This window comes from Typopeltis vanoorti, chromosome 17, assembly GCF_054136105.1.
Source record: "Typopeltis vanoorti isolate ZY-2024b chromosome 17, IOZ_Tvanoo_1.0, whole genome shotgun sequence".
Classification (NCBI taxonomy): Eukaryota; Metazoa; Arthropoda; class Arachnida; order Uropygi; family Thelyphonidae; genus Typopeltis; species Typopeltis vanoorti.
The window spans coordinates 111,841,745-111,864,488 of NC_143565.1; positions in this window are offsets into that span (position 1 = coordinate 111,841,745).

Consider the following 22,744-nt stretch of genomic DNA (forward strand, 5'->3'; position numbering starts at 1 on the left):
TGCACATTGGCTTCATTAAGGCCAAAAACGTGGATGAAAGCATAAAGATCCAGCCAGCAACAGTAACAGACTATAGAAGGTTGACCAAAGAACTGGACGACAGAGGCATCCAGTATCATACCTTTGCGCTCAGTTCCGAAAAAAACTTAAAAGTAGTCCTTCGTGGTGTCTGTGAAGACATTGACACAGCAGAAATAGCTGCTGACCTAAATTCTCAGGATCTGCCTCCAATCAAATTGAGCAGAATGTACAAAGCTGACAAGACTCCCATGCCATTAGTCCTAGTTGAGATTCATAAAATATACAAGGATATCAACAACTTAAAAACAGTTTGTGGTCTCACCGTCACACCAGAACCACTCCGGAAAAGATCATCTACTGGGCGGTGCCACAAGTTTGGCCATGCCCAGAATCTTTGTAGAGCAGAATATACATGTTTGAAATGTGGGGACAGCCACCCAACCAATACCTGCAGAAAGCCGAGGACCACCTCGGCCAAATGTGCAAACTGCGGTGGCCCTCATCCTGCGAACTACGAAGAATGTACTCAGCACCCAAAGAACAAACGGATAGAGGCAGTCAATCAGCCCTTCTCCTACAGTATCAGAACAAAAGAGGCCCAGACATCAAAACAAGAGACTCAGTGACCACAGTCGGAGACCTCCAAAAATAGAGACCCCAAAAGCAAACAAGAAGTTATGCCGATGTGACCCGTACAAATAGACCAATACCGGAACAAAATCAACCAACAGCACCTAAAAACTAACAGCTGTTATTACGGCCTCACTAGCAAACATGCTACAAAATTTCAGCCTATCAAACTCTACTGAAACCTCCACTAAAAGATTTCTTCGTGAAACACAGGTCATCCTCACAGCTTTCATAAATGAATAGAAACAAACTCATTCCAGCATCTCTTCAGATAGTTGCTTGGAACGCATATGGCCTCAAAAACAAAATTCTCGAACTCCGAGATTTCACTTATAGGTATCAACCAGATGTTATTTTAATCAGTGAAACTCATTTAAGACCCTCAGACAATCCTACAATCAGGGGCTATCACCTATACAGAAATGACAGACTACTCTACAGAGGCGGCGACACTGCCACCTTCATTAAAAACTACATTAAGCACCGTGAGCAATCCTTCAACCACTAACCTTGAGATCACAAGCGTGGAAGTTGTCACCAGTTCCACTGGCAAACTGAAAATCTACTCAGCTTACAACCCTCCCCAAAAATCTCTACTTCACTCTGACCTAAATGCCATCTTATGAATTAGAGAGCCCACCATTATTGCCGGGGATCTGAATTCCAAGCATCCTGCGTGGAATTGTACAACCACAAACAAGAATGGTTGCATCGTTTACAATTACTTAGGATCAAGCAACGCTGTTGTGGCAGGCCCCACCGAACCAACTCATCTCAGTACGTTCGGCACTGCTGACATCCTGGATATAGCTATCCTTCAGGATATTAAACTTCAATTCAGCATCATATCTATGGATGAACTATCATCCGATCACAATCCAATTCTACTACAGCTGGGAAATCAAGAATACCTGTGTCCTCCTTCTCACTCCTACATTGCATGGGAAAGACTGTCAACAGCACTGAAGGATTATACTGGACCTGTTCCTCACATACGCATAAAAGAAGTAGAAGCTGCAGTTACAAATCTCACACAACAAATTAATTCTGCTATAAAGGCAGCTGCCTCCTACAAATCTGCCCGCAAGCTAGATCATTTGCCTGAAGACATCATGAACTTGATCAGAGACAAAACCAGAGCTAGGAAAAGATTCCGTAACACGCGTGCCCCACAAGACAAAACAGCTCTAAGCAGGATAAATGGGGCAGTTAGAGATGCACTTAAAACACACATAGAAACCAAGTTTGGGATAAAAAGTTATCCTCTATCTCTCCTATTGATCACTCTATCTGGGGGTTACTGAGAAACATCAGAAATAAAAACAGTTCCCCCCCCATAATCCGAAACCAGGGCTTAGTTCACACAGATGTAGATAAGGCAGAAGCATGCTAAAGACTCTAGGAGCAGTGCAAACCCTCTTATAACAACTTAGATTTTAATCACTGGTACAAAATCCACAGACAGGTCAGACACGCTTTAAATCTCCCAGATACCAGCACTGACCATATTGCACCCACATCATCTGTTGAATTATATGATATTATTTAAAAACTTAAGAACAATAAAGCTCCTGGACCAGATGGCATCTCAAACAGGGTGATCAAGCTGCTGCCTCAGAAAGCTGTAGTGCACCTGACCAGTATATTAAATAAAATGTTAAGATTTCACTATTTTCCTTCCAATCTGGAAACTGGTTGATGTAATTCCTATTCATAAGCCAGGCAAAGACCCACACATACTACAAAATTATCGTCCAATCAGTCTTATCTCTAATCTGGGTAAGGTTGCAGAGAAGGTCATCCTCTCACGACTCCAAACCTCAGTAAATGACCTAAACATCCTCCCTAGAGAACAGAGTTTGGTTTTCGGCAACACCATAGTACTACTCAGCAAATCCACAGAATTGTCAAATACATCACCACAAGCTACAACTGGCGCCAGTGTACGGGAACTATTTTCCTACACCTATCTAAAGCTTTAGACAAAATCTGGCATTTTGGTCTCCTGCACAAACTTATCTCAGCCGGTACATCACTAAACATGGTTCATCTAATCCATTCATATCTTCAGAATAGATGAATGCAAGTGAAAATGAACGTCCCAGCGCCATATCTTTGCTGGAGTGCCGCAGCTGGCTCTACTGGCTCCATTGCTGTTTTCTGTATACATGTCAGACATCCCGTACAATCCGATCACTTCCATTTTTGCCTTGTATGCGGATGATACGGCAATACTAACCAGATCTCTCAGACCCCATTTCATTAACAGAAAGCTTCAAGAAAACCTTCTAAAGCTGGAGGGTTCTTTCTGCAAGTGGAGATTGGAAGTCAACCCCTGAAAAGCTCAGCCGTTCTTTTCTCAAAAAGGCCAATGTCTCCTGAAGGAGATGTGTTACTATTCAATACTAAAATTCCTTGGCAGACAGAAACAAATTACCTGGGTGTAATTCTCGACAAAAAAGCTATCTTTCAACCAACACATCAAGTCTACGTGCGCAAAAGCATCTAAAGCCATAGCTCAGATCTATCCGCTAATTAACAGAAATAGCAAGCTCAGCAACAGAATCAAATTACAGCTATACCAGATGACGATTCGTCCTATAATCACCTATGCCTCTCCGGCATAGGTGATTATAGGACGAATACATCACCACCTGGAGCCACACCTCTAATACTAACATTATCAAAATACAGCGAGTGCAGAACAAGTGCTTGAGAATGATTCTGAACGCCGCGTGGTATGTTAGAAACAATCAACTCCATAGAGACACAATTATTCGCTATATTTTCCCTTTTCTGCAATCCTTAGCAACTAAGTTTTTCCTAAAGAAGTCCACACATCCCAACGATTTGGTTCAGCAATCTGCAGCATACGATCCAACGGACATATTCAAATATAGATGACCAAAAGCTATATTAGCATCTCATAGCGATGCATAATCTCCATGCCCATTCAGGGCGAGCAAACTGCTCATAAATTTTATCCTCACTGTAACCACAACAGATAGCGGGGAATATGAAAAGCATCTTGCTTCGCCCCTAAAGATATAAATGTCAATTGTCAATTGTTGGAATTGGAAACTATTTCGAAAGTTGAAGGTGTTCTCGTGCTGTGCACTTTGGGATATGTAATCTCTGAAACATTAAGAATATTATTACACAAATGAAGGTCACATAAATCTTTTATTTCCTAATGCACTGCTTTGAATTGTTAATCAATTAGGGAATCAAATAAATGCATTTCTCAATTAAGAAAAACAAGTTGAGAAATACTAATGCTACCAATATTCTTCTAACAATTAAACTTGCTCAGATTATGAAATATAATCCATCATAAATCGTTTAATTCTATGAACATGCTCCGCTTGAAGGCTTATTTGTCTAATTGATAACAACGAATATGTATTAAGAACACACAGCTAATAAAAATACTCATATACAAAAAAAATAATGATAAATGTCAAAACAAGCGGTGTAGTAATAGTTGAATCATAGATCAGGCTAATGTGTACAGGGTGGGGAAGAAATGCTTTACAAAAATCTGCCTTAGAATCATTAACAGTCCTTTTGGGACAAGCACTGACAACTTACTCCAAGACAGAGCGTCTGGATATATAAAAAAACCTGTGGGCCACTTGTACAAGGTTCAAAATAGCATTCTAAGCAAAAAAGAGTAATCATTATTTGAAAGTATATAATTCACACAAATCTATTTACAAACTTAGACAAACAAAAAATGAGTAAAATATAATTGCGTAATTCCACCTATTAATGATTCGCTCGCTCAGAAATATGTGTTTTACATGATAAATAGCTATCATTTTTCATTGTAGTTATGTTTGTTAACAAACAAATCAAATAACGTAATATTTAATTTATTTTTATTTATTTATTTTTCATAAAAAAACTTTCATTCATTTCAGACAATTCGATAAGCAGGTAGTTTAAAAAAAATCAAGTATACAAATATTTATTCTGATGTGTTTTTATTTGTAGTTGACATGACATGATAATCTCGTGCTATATATTTTTGCGAGTTGCAAAAATCAGATCAAAGAGGTAGTTCCTAATACATTCTTGTGTTCCAAGAGTAGATTTAAGTCCATATGTACACACACACACACTCGATCACGGGCGTTCACACACGCCATCCAGTAATCTACTACCACCATCCACCTTTGCCGCCGAATTCATATCCCCCGCCGTAACCTCCGTGTTCATATCCATATCCAATAAGTGAAGTCGAGTGCTGATGAACCCTAATTGGAATAAAACAATAAACTTTATAATCCTTCAAACAACTTAAAAACACAATGATTGTACTACTAGATGCGAATATTTGGGGTTATACTGTGCTGCCATCTATCAGAAAAATTGTATATAATTGCGTCCTGTAAATATTACAGGTATGATTTAAACTAAATTTAATGACAATCATATTATGAGTAATTAGAAGTGTTTTCTGTTTCTTTAAATAATAAATAAAATGTATTACGTTTCTAAGTATGCATTGTAATTAATTTTTTGAATTATATAGTTGGGAATATTTTGGATCATATATTGAATTTAGTCTATTTTTGTCACCGTCAGATGGCAGCACAATATCTACTGCTACCCAAGACACAACAAAGTAATGAGTCATCACTTATTGTATTATAAACGACCAGATAAGATTATGATAGTTTATAAACCATCAAACCCCAGAGGAATCTGTCTTATGTACTATCAGCAAGACAGTGCTAAGGTCATTTAAGAGTATAGCCCTCGTTTTAAAAAGAGGACAGATATCATTTGCCTGGGTATATAAAACAAGCATAGAATTCTACTAACTGGTTTTCAAAGGTAGCTAATAACCTTCCTTCTCGGCTTACTTACATAAATAAAGGATTCATTTCGGGAAAACAGGGAAAATTAGAGTGAAAATCCTTTCCAGGAAATAAAGGAGAATATCAAAAGGAGTGTTTTGTTTCTTGGAGCTCTCGTTTGGCACAAGGGTCTTAAAGTAGGTGACAGCAGTCAGTTTCAGAACAACTCGGTCTGCTTCGATGAGAAATAATAAACAACCCCCAGAACTTACCTTATTAAGTAAATCATTAGGAAACTCCACAAGTGATGCATTAACACATATAGTGGGTTAAAGGCCTAAAATTAAATTTTTTAGTAGATGAAGTCCTATGATCGTTCATCATTGGACAATCACGTCATTTTAGGTCTGTATTGGGAACCAATTTCGTTGACCCTGAAATGTCCTCAAGACTTCTAAAATGTTCCGCTATTATTTACTGAGGTCTTTGCCATTAGAAATATTATTCGCAGTTATCCGTCTTTCGTTTTTTAATTTTTATTATTCTTAATGGAAAAGCCATTGAATAATGTATATATTTTCCTTCTAGATTTTCTCCAAGAGAGAAACAGGCAATCGTTTTTTTTTTTCATTCGCCTCTTAGCAATTTCCCTTCCTTCTATCCTGATATTTTATCAAAATAGCTGAACATTGAACCTTCAATATCTGATTTAATATTCAGTGATAATTCCAATTCAAAAGTTATCTACGCTATTCAACTTGTTACGGGCCATATTTAAAACCAGTCTTGTGAGAACCATATAGTTGTCTATAAGTCAATAACGACCGATATTTCTACAAATTTCAAGTTTGATATGACCTTCAAGAGAGACTGTGGAATGGCATGAATTTAGCCGATTTCCTTAAATAGCCTTGATTTTAACGATATATACATTGCAATGCACGTTAAAGATACGAGTCATTCCATGCAAGGAAATATATATCCTTGTGTAAAAGTTACTGGCAATATTCGGTGAATATTTACAGTTTTAATTGCTAGATATATCTCACAATGATCACGTCGTCACCATCCATACTAATTAATGCATTAACTATGAAAAAAAAAAAAACGTTTATTTATATTCAGATTAGCACCATCAGATTCAACTTTTATATATAAATATAAATAAATTGGGTTAGCATATAGCATATATAAATTACAACAACAACAACAACAACGTTACTGGTTTGATGGGTGAAGCATAAAATGCTTTTTGTTTTCCCCTTTGTCTGTGTCGAGAAGCTTGATGGGGGAGTGGGGGTTTGTGAGCCTTATGCTCGCACTTTATGAACTAAGGGGTTAGCTCTGTTCTGCTGAGAGCAGGATTGTCTTGGGTCTTTTATGTTTGTGAATGTCATGTTCACTGTAACTGGAAGCCTGTCTGACCAGTGGGTTAGGATGAGAGTGTGCTTTGCTGAAGAATTTTTTGGCTTGGTCATGAAGGGCATATATAAATTTATAAATTGTATTGTTCTGTTCAAAATGTAGTACAATTATAGAAATTAATATTTTGTGTAAATATAGATTGTGTAAGTATAAGCAAAAAAGGCATCAATTTGGAATAAATAAATTAATAAGAAAAAGGTATTATAGATCCATTCATATTTTATAGCAGGTTTAATTTATTTGATTTTCACGCCTAGATATTATGAATGGATCCATGATATCTTCCATTTTAATAACATTGTACCAAAACGCATTAACCTTCTCTCGCTTTTAGGCGGGTTTCTTGATAATAGTTCAAATCACAGTGAAGATTAAACTGCATTCTTGAAAAAAACTGGATTGTTATATACTAATTCAAACAAATAACCAATCAAAATGAATGGATCTATAATACCTTTCTCTTATTAATTTATTTATTCCAAATTGATGCCTTTTTTGCTTATACTTGCACAATCTATATTTACACAAAATATTAATTTCTATAATTGTACTACATTTTGAACAATCAGACTGGTCGGCCCAGTGATTAGCGTCTTCGATTTCCAATGCACTGCGAGCATGAATGTTTGCGAACATCTTCAGGAGGATTTAGTTGAACAAGTTGACATATTGAAGGCCTCGAGAAGTTTCAAAAAGTTCCAAGTTATTCTTTAGAGCACGGTTTCTAACCCTTAGTTACCGACATTACTAATGTAGGATAGGTTTTCGTCGCAATCTTTGGGATCGTTACCCCCTCACTAATCATTTTTAATTGTCTGTGAAGCATTGTGTTCTTAAGACCGGTTTGTGGGAGGAAATACCCCAGATAAACTAGGGAGAAAAACCCTGCAGTCCACGCCCAAGACCGACTAACTTGCTGTGTCACAGAAAGAGCCTAAGCTCCTCCACGTCAGCAACGAGAATCGAACGCAGACACTACTCCCCCAGGTATTTGGTTGGGAAGCGCACAGCCAATCGACTAACCGTGCGGACTATATAATAGAAAATGGTGTTTTAACTCATTTTCACTATAACTTTAATTTAAAAAAAAAATAATAATTACTTCAATCCTATCACATAATAATTTGTTTAAAATAAACTAAACTAGAATAAAAAATAAAATAAAAAAAAATAGTAATATAGCTTACTAAAGCAAGCATATTTAATGTTTGCTTTAGTATGTAAAGTTAGCTCTGGTCGAACATGCAGAAATAAATAAAAATACTTATAGCAGGTTTTAATTTTAACGGGTATTAAGGACATCGGGAAGTCTCGTGAGCTTAGTGGTCCGATATAACATAACAAAACAACAACAAACGAAAAAAAAAAAAAAAGAAATAGAACAAATAGGAGCAGTAACAGGATATATTTTGTGTTTATGAGTGATCACCAAAGCAAGGTGACTGATCATTCTACTATTCCAGCTTCATGCTTATAAACCTGTTCCTCTTTGAATATTCTCCACTACCAGACCTGCTCTAGTAATTGATTTCTAAAATAATACCATGTAACAGAACCCGGATGATGCTTTTGTTACTGTACATATGAGTTGGGTTTTACGTCTTGATTGTTCTGTAAACGCCAACGAATCATCAAAAAAGAAAACCTAGACCGTTCCTAGCTGAGCCCTTTTGCCACAATCATACACTTTAAAAAACAAATCCGGATTCGAATCCCACTTGTAATGAGGGGGATTTTCAATTTTATTTTATTATATTATAAATAAATTTGCCTATCTTAAACGAAGATGGAGTATGTAGCAATTAGCTTACAAATATGTTGTAATAGAGGTTTACAAGTTTTCACGGGTATCATTAAAAAAAAGTCCAGAGTACTACCAGATGAAATAATACTAATCGAGTCAATTTAACGTGTGTTCGTAACTCCTGAGACTGCATTTAAGAGTACACAGTTTCGTGAAACAGCCCACTGGAGCAATTTGCATGAATCTACTACGGAATTTTCTAATACTGTTCGAGATTAGTGATAAAGAGATTACATGAGGATAACCTACTTTTTAATTCTCTGTGTGAACGCGATCTCCTGTACCTAAGATTTCAAAAGTTAGATAGGGCTAAAACGGACTCACCTACTTCTTATGGGGAATAAAAAACGTTTGCGAAAGACGCTACAGTTTAATAAGCGATTTCTTTCTTTTACAAGGTATATTCAATTCTAATACAGAATGAGGTTTATTTTTTTAAATAATAATTAAACAATTATAGCCCGTGGCTGCACGCATTTGGCCAACTTAAAAACTTTGACATTATTAAGACTAGCATATCATAAAACAAAATCCTCTAAAAAAAGCCATAAATTGAAGTCTCTCGTACTACAACGTCTTAAAGTATTAGTTTAAACACTTGGCCCAATAATCTGTCACAGAAGACCAGGTTTGTTTTTCAAGCTCAGGTCGCTAATAACGTCAATTGAAGACCATAAACATGGTCACGACATCAGCTGGGATGAAACAATGCCTTATAGAACAGATAAACATTATGAAAAACGTTTCATAAGATTCAACGAAGGTTATTCGATTTTACAGCACACTTAACTAGAACTAAGCCTAAAGCCACAGGCGGAGAGTTGCTCATTGGATCAGTAACGTTGCAAACCTAGAATCGTCTAATTAGCCCAAGGAACTCATTCCCATTATAAATGATAAATCCAGGTGCTCGAAAACAAACGGGTTGTAAGCTTGTATTCAAAGTCTGTAATTTATATATATTTTATAACTGTTGTTGTTTTGCATATTATGTGTTTTAGTCAATCTTGCAGCACACTTAACTAGAACTAAGCCTAAAGCCACACGATGCAGAGTGTGGCTAAGACATGACATGAGCACCGTTCTTCTAAGTTGGTGAAACGTATAGTAGATAGTAATTTATTTAATTATTATTATTATTAAAAAATATATGCTAATTTTTTTTCTAATATGGGCAGAACCATCAACTATTAGAAAACATAGGAATGGGTTCTATCAGTGAGTGGCAAATGATGAAAGGATAATAATAATAATAATAATTATAATAAATTTTAAAAATAAAGAAAATAGAAAATATAATATTCAAATATAATATTATAATACAATTATGCAGTTTTAAAATAATACAAATAAAAATTTTAAATATTTAAAATATATAAATATAATGATAGTTTTAAAACATAATCCAATGACTTCACTGTTTTTAAAAATATCTTGCTGTTTTTATTGAAAATTTTGAATTTTTTGTTTTACGAAATTTCAGCTCAAAAATACACATAGTACTACGTCGCACATAGATTAAAATGGTCGTCCATGTTCTGTTTTCCTTGCTTATAGACGTAAATTACCATACTCTGGCTTATGAAAGCAAGCAGTTGTTTTGTTCTACATCTGTAGGTCGTGTAAAGAGGGTGTAATGGAATTCATTACTTCAATATTTAAGACCCATCGCACTGATATGGCTCAGCGTAATCTAACCTTGTTTGCTTTTGGATAAGGAAGAGTTATTTTACATTAGCTCTCCTCTCATGAAAGAAATATAAATCCAAATTTCAATGTTTACAGCCGAAATATGAATGGTACTTACGGATAAGGCACGTATTTGGCATCCTCAGACACCAGTGGTAGAGGGATTGGCAAAGGCAAAAAGATTTTCTTGCTGGATAACGCTTTAGCCACAAGTGCCGCTAATAAGAGCTTTTTCAGTTTCTTTCCAACAACTTCATGAATAAAACACGTGCTTAGCATCAGTACCACCAAAACAATGCTGACGATCTTTTTACTGTTCATAGTGCTCACGTAACTACCTGGGAATGAAAAATACAGCATTAAGAAACAGAGCAAATACATTAAAGCATTTCGCTGTTAAAAGATTTGAAAACAATTGCATAACAGGACTTTAAATAACTTTGTTTAGTAATAAAATTTCACAGCACAATTACCAGTAATGATTGGTATAGAAATTAAAAGTACACACTATAATGTTCTAAAATAAAAACTATAACAAATGTTATGTCTTTAATTGTAATGTCCAAATATTTAAAGAGACGGAGTAAACACGATAAGCACTACAAACACTCTACTACTGGCGCAAACTGCATATAAACAACAGTGGAACTGCGCGACGGACAGTGCCGCATTACGCTAATAGCTTCCATCTCACTATGACGTGCATATTCTTGCGCGCGTAGCAATATGACACTGTGGTAAACACAGTGCTGCTAGCGTCCTTCGCCCGCCTAAGTGCTACAAGATGAATTTTTATTATTTTTTATACAAAATAAGAGAATTGTATAGGATTGTTGATGATAAAATTAAATATTACAAGCAAACGTAAAGAAATTAATAAATATATTTATATATGAGAAAAATTGGGGGTGCTGCAGTTCCGCAGTGCCTATGCACGAGCCTCCCCTGACTAAGCTCATTCAAAAATATCTTATTATCTCCTGGTTTATCATGATTCATATATAACAGACATATAAGTCAATCTTTCCGTGTCAGTTATACCAATGTTTCGTGAGGAGTTGGAAGATCTCAATGAAACATGTGAGATAATAATCTTTTCAAAATTGCTACTGGGAAATAAGTGAGAATACGCAGTGAGAAAAATAAATATTCTTCTATTGTGTTTTGTTCTCCAAAGTGAATATGTGGAACTCTTTTAAATCTCTAGCTTTTGGAATTCAGTAGACAACTGATCTCCATCCTAAGTGTTCATCGATAGTTGAGTTCATACCTGGCGATGATTCTGAAAATCTTAAGGGGGAGAGTACTGCAGACGACTATCACCGTCTTGTATCTTAAACCCAAACTAAGATATTATTGTCAGAAATAGCGTGAGCTCTACTGTCAACATTTCTAAGATAAGAGCTTAAGAAATCTGAATTTCAAAACAGTCAAATGGTCAGCGAACACACGCACTACACAGACAGGATATACTCGCCTTATGGTTTTTAGTTGTTTGTATATAATTCAAAGCATTTTATCTCCTTTCGATTTTTTAATAATTTTATATTATATTTCGGCCATTTTTCTTCCTTTATTTTATTAGGAAGGGGAAATGATCATCCGAAATATATACACTGTATTTTTTCAGCTGGATGGCAAGCAAGTATCCCATTCATTTCATTTTATTATATTGGATTATATCTCGTTATTATAACACATTCTGTTTGATTATTATCTGCAGTGAAATTATTGAACTAATCTAACAAAGATTTCGTTCCTTCATTTTGATCATAGTCTAATGTAACAACCAGAAATTTTCCGGCTTGGTTGGTCGACCTTACGATCTTTTCAAACGAGTGACCATACGCCTTCAACAAAGACAGCGAAGAAAAAAATATATTAAAGTCTACTTTCTATTGTGAAGTCTGGCATTGTTTTGTGTATAACTATTAAATTGGATAACATTCGATTACATCATAAACTTAAAATTAGGTTTTCATCATCAGATATTTTATCATTTTAAATAAGTTATTACTTTAATGCACAAAATAATAATTAAATAATAATTAAATGTTTATAAACATTTACTATCTATTTGAATAATTTTATTTATAATCTATATATAAATAATATTAAGGTGTATTTGAAAAGTTGAAAGAATTCTCGAATTTAAAAAAAAAAAACGTTTAAAATAAAAATATAGTTGAAATATAATATTTAATTAAATATTTCTTATTTATTTAATTAATTGAGATTTTTTTATAATAATAATAATATGTGAAAGCTAAACAACGTGACATCTGATTAAGACAAGAATTAAGTAAGCTATATCATTACGATGCCGATCATACAGACGAACATACCTGTCAGTAGTGTCTATTCCAAGGCGTAACTGGACAAACAGTTGCAGATGCAGACGAGGAGAGTCTTTTTTAACAGCGTTTCCAGAAGTTTTCCTTACACCGGAAGAAACAAGCTTGGTGTATCAAATCCTATTTGACTGCCTTCAGTCAGACTCCTCCTCTTTTACGTATTCACAGAATGAGGAGATGCGACAAGCTTCTGGGCGACCTACTGACGGCCTCAGTGAAGTGGGGATAGGAAATGACAAGAATTGCCTTAGGAATACAGTGATTCATTGCTGAGTCCACTCTTGAGGGTTTTCCCCCCTCCACCGCAAACCAAACCATAACACCACTGTCCTTTATGATGTCAGCAACACAGATTCCAACGCTTTTCACTCTGTTTTTTCCCAAGTGCTCTACTATTAATAGTCCAATGATGAAGTTCTTTTATTAAGGTGTGGTACAAGTAGTCTAATTTCTATTTAAAGCAGGTCACTTTGTGTATTAGCTGCTTCAAGTTCGGTAGTTTGCTTATAGCTATCTGATGAAAGTGCCATTTTACGGAATAGAGGAATTATTTTAGAGGGGAGACGGTAGGGGTTTGAAGTAGTTCCATGGTTGGCTATTTACCCATTTATTTTATTTTACCAGTTTTAGCCAGAGCTTTTGCATCCAGTTCTTCTAATTTTTTATGTGCATTTTTCTGCATTGATTTATAGATGACGTCTTTAATATATGTTATTTTTAGAAATATAATATAGAATTTAGTGTTTGGTGTAACCGGTAATTTTTACTTTTTAGTATTTTAATTTCTTTTTACTTCCTTTTGTTTGGTAATAAGTATATTATATATCGAACTTTTAATTATTTCTAAGAAATTCATTAAAATTATAATAAAAAACGTATCTACAATTAAAAAAACTAATTCCCATACTATAGTATAAATACAGGTGTTCGGATTGACGTTTCAGAAACCATCATCAAATAAGAGATTGTACGTGCTGTTAAAAGTTGTGTGGGAATTAGTTTTTTTAATTGTAGATACATCTTTTTATTATAATTTTAATGGATTTCTTAGAAACCATTAAAAGTTCGATATATAACATATTTATTGATAAATGAAAGGAAGTAAAAAGAATTTAAAATAGTAAAAAGTAAATATTATCGCTTACACCAAACACTAAATTCTACAATATATTCCTAAAAATAAATGTGTTCCATTTGCTTGGTGGATTTGTAATTTCTTTACAAATTTTTTTCTTTGCTTTCACTCTCACACAGCAAAACATCCTGAATTCTGTTTTGACACGATTTCACCTTTACTTTCTTTGCTGTTTTCCATTTACCTCTCGTCACCATGCATCGTTTTTTAAAGTGGGTAAATAAATATGATAGTAATGAAAATTTTTAGATTATTGATATAATTAAAAACATTTTTTACATAAAAACGGTTTTTTTTTCATATTGAACATCCTCGTTTTATTTTCATATTATTGATATAATTAAAAACATTTTTTACATAAAAACGGTTTTTTTTTTTTCATATTGAACATCCTCGTTTTAGCTTGAACACAAGTAGGCAAAAGCAAGCTGAAACCTTCATATCACCTTCGCAAGGACAAATGAGTGTGGCTAGACAAGATCATGTTTCGATTCATAAAGGAACTATGTCATGGATATATGACAAATGAATACAACAATCAGTGAGCTATATTTTCGTGTTCAAATATCTGCGCGTGATTCCGTAAAAAAAAAAAAAAGAAGAAGAAGACTGACCAATGGAAAACAGCTTCTTGACTTCGAATTCAAACACTATTCATATTAACTCCGCAGATAATACTAAACTAATAGAATTACCAATCTTTCATAGGATTGCCATAAATCCAACTGTCATCCTAACCATATCTTCATTCAATACTAAGTATTTCGATTCACAAGGTAGCACAAGATATTTTCTTTCAATCAGTGGATGGCATAGGCCAGAACTGATAATGTGCAGTTATCTGTCTTTTTAACTAATATAACTGATGAATCCATTCAACCAAAACACAGATCATTTAATTTGAATTCAGTTTATTCAAACGTTTAATGTTTAAAATAAAAAATATATTTTATTTCTGTTAAATATATATAAGACTATGGATATAATATAAATATTTAGTCCAAACATACATACATACATACACCATAAAATATATACATAAAATATTAACATACAAAGTTAACTTTAATAGTTCAATCATCGAAACGAGTAGTAACTGAGCAAACCAGCTATATATATATGTATATATATAATATGCAAACTTTTCAAAAAAAAAAAAAAATTGCAAAGGATGGAGTTCGAGTACTTCAGCTCAGCCCAAACAAGCTGTACTGGAAAATTTTTGACAACTTTGACTGGGAAAAGCCCGATCTGGGCACAAACGAAGAGGTGCTGTTTACCAACATAAAAAACAGCTGGGGACAACCATTTCACCGGGACTTAGCTTGGAGAATCGCTTACGGCAGACTCCCGGTGAAACTGGTAAAATCAGCCTACAGCTCGCGACCGTGCAACCCCTTCTACGACGTCTGCGGTGAGGTAGAAACCGTGGGGCATCTCTTCTTTCACTGCCCGCCAGTACAGCGTGTTTGGCACAGAATGGCTGAGGTGCTTGCAATCCCAGAGCTCACATTCGCCGAAGTAGTCTTGCTACAGTTTCCTCCCCCAGTAACCAAAAACAAGAAACACCTGATTTTCCTAATAAATGTGATTAAACATCACATTTGGAAAATCAGGAAAAAACACCTTCTTAACGAGGAGGATCGCATCTATTTCCGCGTTAATAACTGTCTCTCAGCCTACCTCCGCCGCTTCCTGGAACAGGAAAGGTACTTACGGGGAGAAGAGCGGTTCCTGAGAAGATGGTGCGACCCACCAACAATCTGCCAGATCATGCAGGCGGGAATCCGGTTGTGTCTGCACCTATAACACCTTCAAGTTGTAGGTGTTGACGCTATCTCGATCTTCCTTCCTGATCAGCGTTTAACCCACAGGTATGTCTGGTCCTTTCGCAGTTGACAGTTTTTTTGTCCCCAGGTTGGGGTTGACCTGAATAAACCCAGACTGCGAAGGCCAACATCGAGGTGGTCCCAAGCCCTTTTCAGGGTGGGGTCTTCCGGGCCAGGTCATCTCCCTTTTTTTCCTGGTTATACTGTTCTGGGTTTGCTCGGCAAACTCATTCCTCTATAGAATTGTCTTCCACATAGTCTTTAGATATATTTACACTTGTTAAATTTGCTTAATCTCTCCTTTTTTTTTTTTTCCTTTTCAGGATTTTTCCTTTTCAAAAGTGAAAAATCAACGACCGTTTTAGAAGCACCCCTGGGGAGTCAACAGCTAAAACAGGTCAGCTGAGGCCTATTTCATCTACTCTACTACTATGCATTCTACCTTTATTTCCTCTCCTTCTATCTGCTGAATCTTAGCCTATCTTACTCAACAGGCCAATGATGAGATACGTTGAACGCACAAAAAAAAAAATTAATTATATATATATATATATAATTTATAGTAACAAATATATATATATATATATATATATATATATATATATATATATATATATATATATATATATATATACATATATATATATATATATATATATACATATATATATATATACATATATATATATATATATATATATACTTTATAGTAACAAACAAAACGTCACGATAGTGCCATTATGTAATTTCAAACATTCCTTGTTATGCACGAGAGGTCATAAGAGTGTCGCATGTAGAAAAGTGACGGAATAGTTTGAGAAATAGTGTGAAGAAGGCTGTTCCGAGATGTCATAATTGAAAAATGATAATGGAATAATTAGAAACACATGGAATTAATAATTAGGATTTAAGTTAGTATCAGAAGGCTATTAATGTATAGAAGTAACATTGAGGGAATAAATTCCGAGTCCAGATGTACTTTAGCTTTGATTGAAATGCGAAGAGAGGAACCATCGACCATAGCACAGTGAACAACCAGAGAGGAAGCTAGCAATCCAGTTGCAGGGTCCAAGGAAACACATAAGACAGTAGTCCTTGACGCATCTCCTAGTAATGTCAATCTTCAGATCGACCACACGACTTTCTTCAATCCTCTTCTTGGGTTGTGTCTAAAGGTGGAACCATTTGCTAATAGATGTACAATGGAGCGAGAGTGAAAGAATTTCTACTAATAATCATTAATTTGGCGACCCACAGATAGTGAAAAAGATGATGACTGTTATGACCTTCTTCTTGATTCTTGAATGTGTGTGTGGGGGGGGGGGGGTTAAGGGAGAGTAACTGGATGACGATACTTTGTTGACTCTCTTTATTAATCACTGGCTTCCATGATGTCTAGTAGATGCTAGACAAGTGATGGTATTTACAGGAGATACTTGTTGGGTATTAATTCACAATTTAAGCAGCTAGATAATACTCACAAGACCTGAAAACGTGTCCCGTAGAAGAGTTTTCTGATGTCATTATGGAACTTTATTTTTCCTTGGAATTTCGGCTAAAGCAACTAAGGTTACGAGGGCAGTGTATTGTGTATTAATTGCTGTATTTGGCCGATCTGTCTTTTGAATGAAAAACTGAGTTTCTGGAACGATCCATCCTACCTCCTTAGTGTCCTCGCGGTTAGCCTAGTGACTATGCGCTTCACAACCCTTTGCCTGGGGAAGGAGTGTCCTAGGTTCGATTACCGTCGACGACGTGAGGAGCTTAAGGATCTTCCTGAGCCATAGCCAAGTTAGCCGGTCTTGGGGTGGACAGCAGGGTTTTTTCCGCCAGTTTACCTGAGGTTTTTCATCCCGCAAGCAGCAAACCGGTCCCGTAAACACACACGGATACAGTCAGGATTAATTAAGACAGTCCCTCCAGCTATAGGCCTGAATTGTCAGCTATGCCGGTCCCGAGCCCGGATAAAAGAAAATAGGGGGATTGGTGGTGCATTACCTCCCCGTGAAAGTGGCTCACGGCTGTCGAATCACCATACGAAATGCATGAATGTACCTCCATGGTACCCACCGCCTCCTCCTCTTTGAGCAGGAAAAGGTTTCTTTAATGTATTTGCAGTGTAGAGTAAGTGCAAAAGTGATGTTTAAGATTTCACCTACTTTATCAAAATTAAAGATTTTTTTATCGTGGACTGCTTTGCCATCCTTTTTGGAGAACCAAGACTTTGACAACTTTCGATAGTTTCTTGTCGAATAGAGATCTTAATTCGTGCAAGGATTGCTCAGTTATTCAATCTGAAGAGCCATTTGGATTTAGAAGGCGAAAGCATCATAATTATCTTATCATTGATATGTTGAATCGAAATCATTGAAATCATCCCTGAATGAGAATGGCAGGATGAATGATATTTTGTAGAAAATGAAATATGTTCATTTGGAAGAGATTTGTTTAAAAAAGTTTAGTGTGCTTCGAAGATTATGAGGATTATTCGGTATTGTGGTAGGTAAAGGGACAATTTATGTCAGGTCCTGTATCTCCAGCCAACATCAAATACTTGAGTATTTCTTTCAGATTCACCAGCAGAATCAGAGAATGACAAACAATGTGAGTTGTAAAAAAAACTCAGTCTCCAAAAAAATTATTCACTGTGTATTTAGACTGCAAAAAATACGCTAACGATAAATAATTCCAGAGGTCAGAATGAGGTCAGATTATGCGGAGCGATAAAGAGAGCGAATGAATACAACGGACTGTCATAAAAGTTTTAGTTAGAACAGATCATAAAGATGAGATTCTAGGTTAGGAACTCTTAAGATCGGATATTGATTCTAAAATGTCGTTAAGACAAAAACCACGATGCAGGGTGACGATAGTTGAAGAGGATATAGTTATTGAAGATGCTATTTTTATGGAATCAGAAATCGGGTTAAGTGTTAGTGTGTTATAAAGATTTTGAAGTGTTTTTAAATGGTCGTGTGTGTGTGTGTGTGTGTGTGTGTGTGTGTGTGTGTGTGTGTGTGTGTGTGTGTGTGTGTGTGTGTGTGTGTGTGTGTGTGTGTGTGTGTGTGTGTGTGTGTGTGTGTGTGTGTGTGTGTGTGTGTGTGTGTGTGTGTGTGTGTGTGTGTGTGTGTGTGTGTGTGTGCGTGCGTGCTTACTGTTATTTTTTCTGGAAGATTTCTTCTGATTCGTAGTGTTACTATTTTCATTTTTTGTGGGTTGGTTACAGAAGTCAGATAGTTAATTATAAATCAGAGTTTACAGGTGAGGGGGACAGAGACAGGTGATTATGCCTCTCGTACAAAGACGACCCAGTTACCTTCCACATGTAGCCTTAATATTATAACCAGCAATACTTCTAATTCCTCTGATTACGATATGGTAGAGTGACTGGAAGTAGAATTATTCACTAGCTGATTGGGAAGCTTACTGATTCCAGTCCAGGAAAATTAATGCCATAAGACCAATTGTACCTGTCAATTCCATATATTCCTGTGACTGGATTGTGTATTTTGCAAAGTAGTTCCAAATGAAGTGGGGGGTTCTAGCTTAAAAATTAATTACCGATGCTACCGAAGGTCTTGCTTTTGAGACCAAATACGACAACAGCTACTTGAGATCTACACTAAGCAAGGTGATGCTGTTTCTCTAGGAGGATAGGTTTAAGGCAGCAGTAGTGGTCGTGTGTCAGAGGCCTTTTTTGAAAACATACGATGCCGCATAAATATGAATGTCTTGGCTGGAACGGGCTATATGTTTAATCACTTATATTTAATATATGTATCAGTTTATTTATATACATATTACAAGTTTCAGTGCAGTGAAGTAATTTTAGATTGTGTACTGTAAAGTAGGTTACCATCATCATCACCACCACCAACAGCTTTATCTCAATCCACTGTAGAGCAAATTTCTCCATTCCATCCAAATTTCTTCAGTACAGTAAAAGTGATTTAGAATTATTCGTGGAAACGGCAAAAAAAAAGACTTTTTAAATTTACTCCATAAGGTCACGACGTAGAACATTGCAGCGTATTTATCAGATTATCAAAAATAATTTTTTGAGCAGAACACAACCGGAAGTGGTTTTAGATAAATCCTCCACTGGTTTCTTAAATCAATCTTTTCAGTAGAATTGATCACCACACGCATTCAAAGATGGAACGGCTTGTCACTTTGCAGTTATGCAATATTCTTAGACAGTTAATTAATTTAATTATATTTACGAATTTGTTTTGTGCATTTTAAAAACTGTTTCAATTCCCGCAAACATTGCTATAAGTTCACTGTTCCCATGAAACTAACGTAATCCATTTCAATTGTAAATAATAATATTTCTGCGAGTATTTTGATGATTGAAAGAGACATAAATGTAATTTCAGTAGAATGATAGTCTAAGAATCGATGACGTGTGTGAGACGAAGTAGACACACGTCATTCTAGACACACAAGTAGTACAAACAAAACAACAAAAAAAAAACCTTCAACCTCACAGCAGTTTAATTTCAGTTATTCAAATTATAACGTCTCCATATGCTTAAATGTACTATCCTACCAAAAGTCATATAATATATATATATATTGCTAAGTATTATGGGAAGGTCACTGCCCAAACTGGTTTCTATCTTGGCTGTGGTATCTTTACCTCAAACCCACCACTTAGTACAGAGGTGGGTTTTGAACAGTGATATTACCTCAGTAAAGTTCGAAACCAAGGCAAGCAAGAACTCACACCTTTGAAAACCTCCGCTATAGCAGTGGGCACGAATTCCCCACCACTGGGAAATTCATTCCCATTGCTTTTTGGATGTTAACTTCGCTCAGTCCAGTTCTTGGACGACCCGGCTTTTCGTCTTCCTCAAACGTCTCACGACCACTTTGAAATCGCTTAAACCACTCGTAAACTTGAGTACGAGATACGCATTCGTCACCGTGTGCTTTTCGAAGCATTTGATGATTCAAACACAAAATTAACACAAAAATCAATCGCAGCTTCTGTTTGAAACTCATTTTCCGACCGTTCTTCAAAATACGCTGTCACTCTTGGCACTAGAACTCGGCTTCTAATGAAACAAATGTGATAAACACTTCATAAAACACTAATGAAGGTTGCCGCTTTCGACAACAAAAAGATAGAACAGGTAGCGCCACCTATGTCTTCTATTTTCGAAAAGTTCGGTTTCTTTTTGGATAGGTGGTCACTGTACGATAAAATGCGAATCATATTTTTCTGTACGATAAAATGAAATAGTGTGTAATTATATCATAAATAAACATGTCCAGGAAAAAAATAAATATGTTTATATTCTTCAATTATTATTATAAAGAAAAGTGCATTTTATTATCAAAGAAAGAGCCATGCGGCTCTCTTTCGGCGATGTAAAATTACTTAGAAAAAGTGGATGTTAAATATCCAACATCATTTCAAAGCCAAATGAATGTAGAAACTTCAGAAGTTTCGAAATTTTGACCGGAGAGATTCGAATACAGTCCTCGGCATCGCCTCAGTTTGTACTACTTAAAAAATATACGAGCACTATCCAGACGACCGAATATTCGCCTTTTATTAGTGCAGTTTATAAAGGTTTCATTGTGTTTCGAACTGTTGCTTCTCTTCAGAGAGCAGGCAGAAACCTTGAGAGAGCGAGAACTCCCATTCAATACCAAAACAATCTTATTTCTATATGATTTACGTCGCGAAAGAATTCGTATGCTCTTTCTTTGATAATTACTATTATGCACCGAACGAGAGTTTATTTTATGAAAAATACAACTGTGTGACATTTGTACATTCTTTAGTACTGAATGGGAGTTTTTGCCAGCCTAAGGTTTCTGCCTGATCTCTGAAAAGAGAACCAACTTGTTCAAAACAGCTATCAGGTCAGTGAAAACTTTATAAAAATGCAGTAATCCAAGGCGAATATAATCGAATATACGGTTGTCTATATTTCGGATGAACAATACCTGGAAAGTGCCCGTGTCTTTTAAGTAGTGCAGACAAAACAACTCCGATGCCGAGGATTGTATTCTCTTTATTTTTCTAGTCAAAATTCCAATGTTTCTACATATATTCGACTTTAAAATAATGTTGGCTCTTTAATATCACTATTTCTGTATAATTGCATTTTTATTTTAATATTTTATCTCCAGGTGAGTAAATATGGTTTCACATGAAATATCTTCACCCCTAGGAATACTACGGGGATTTGATATAAAGTCATCTGCCTCCATACATGAAATAGCCTATTGTTTGCTTAGTCTTGTGGAAAGAATTAAAACAATGATACCCATTTTCATGTCTAGTAGAAGGGACTTTATAACCAAGTGCCTTTCTAGAGCATTCGTGGTATTGTATAGTAAGTTCCATTACAAAAGACAGTGCCTTATTAATTCTGCCGGCAAGGCAGAATTTGTACTGGAAGTACAAAGATAAGCTGACCAGCTTTCTCATGGAGTCTCGTCTTCTGTCATTCGATCCAATCAAACTACTCTCAATATCTCCTTAATCATTTCTTGTATTTATTATTATTGTTACGTAACACCTCCAGAGAGTCCAAAGACTCATCGAGGGAGGGCACACCTACTCTACAACTCTCCGTCTCCACCACTCATTCCACCAACTAACGGCAACTACACCAACTCCATCTACCTCCCACCACCATCCCTAGTATTTCCACAATCACAAATATCCATGCTCACGGCGGGATTCGAACCCGCAGCCTTTTGGCTGGAGAGTTAATCGACACTTTGTTAACTGTGGACTTAACAATACTTGACGGCTGGGCAACAGCCTGCTTTAGCAGACACTTTTCCCAAATGGGTATTAACTTTTTGAAACTCTGCTAAATCTTTCCGAATTTGCTCCTAACTCGGTACACAAGATAGAAAGGACTTCCAATTCCGGCTGGCATCCCTTATAGGAGATCAGCTGGTCGCTTTGTAATTTGCATATTGCAAAGTTACATCTTTCTGCAACCGAGAAGGATGTCTCATGACGGCTTGTATGCACTCATGAACTAAAATATGACGATTACCTATCTAGTAGCACGTTGGAC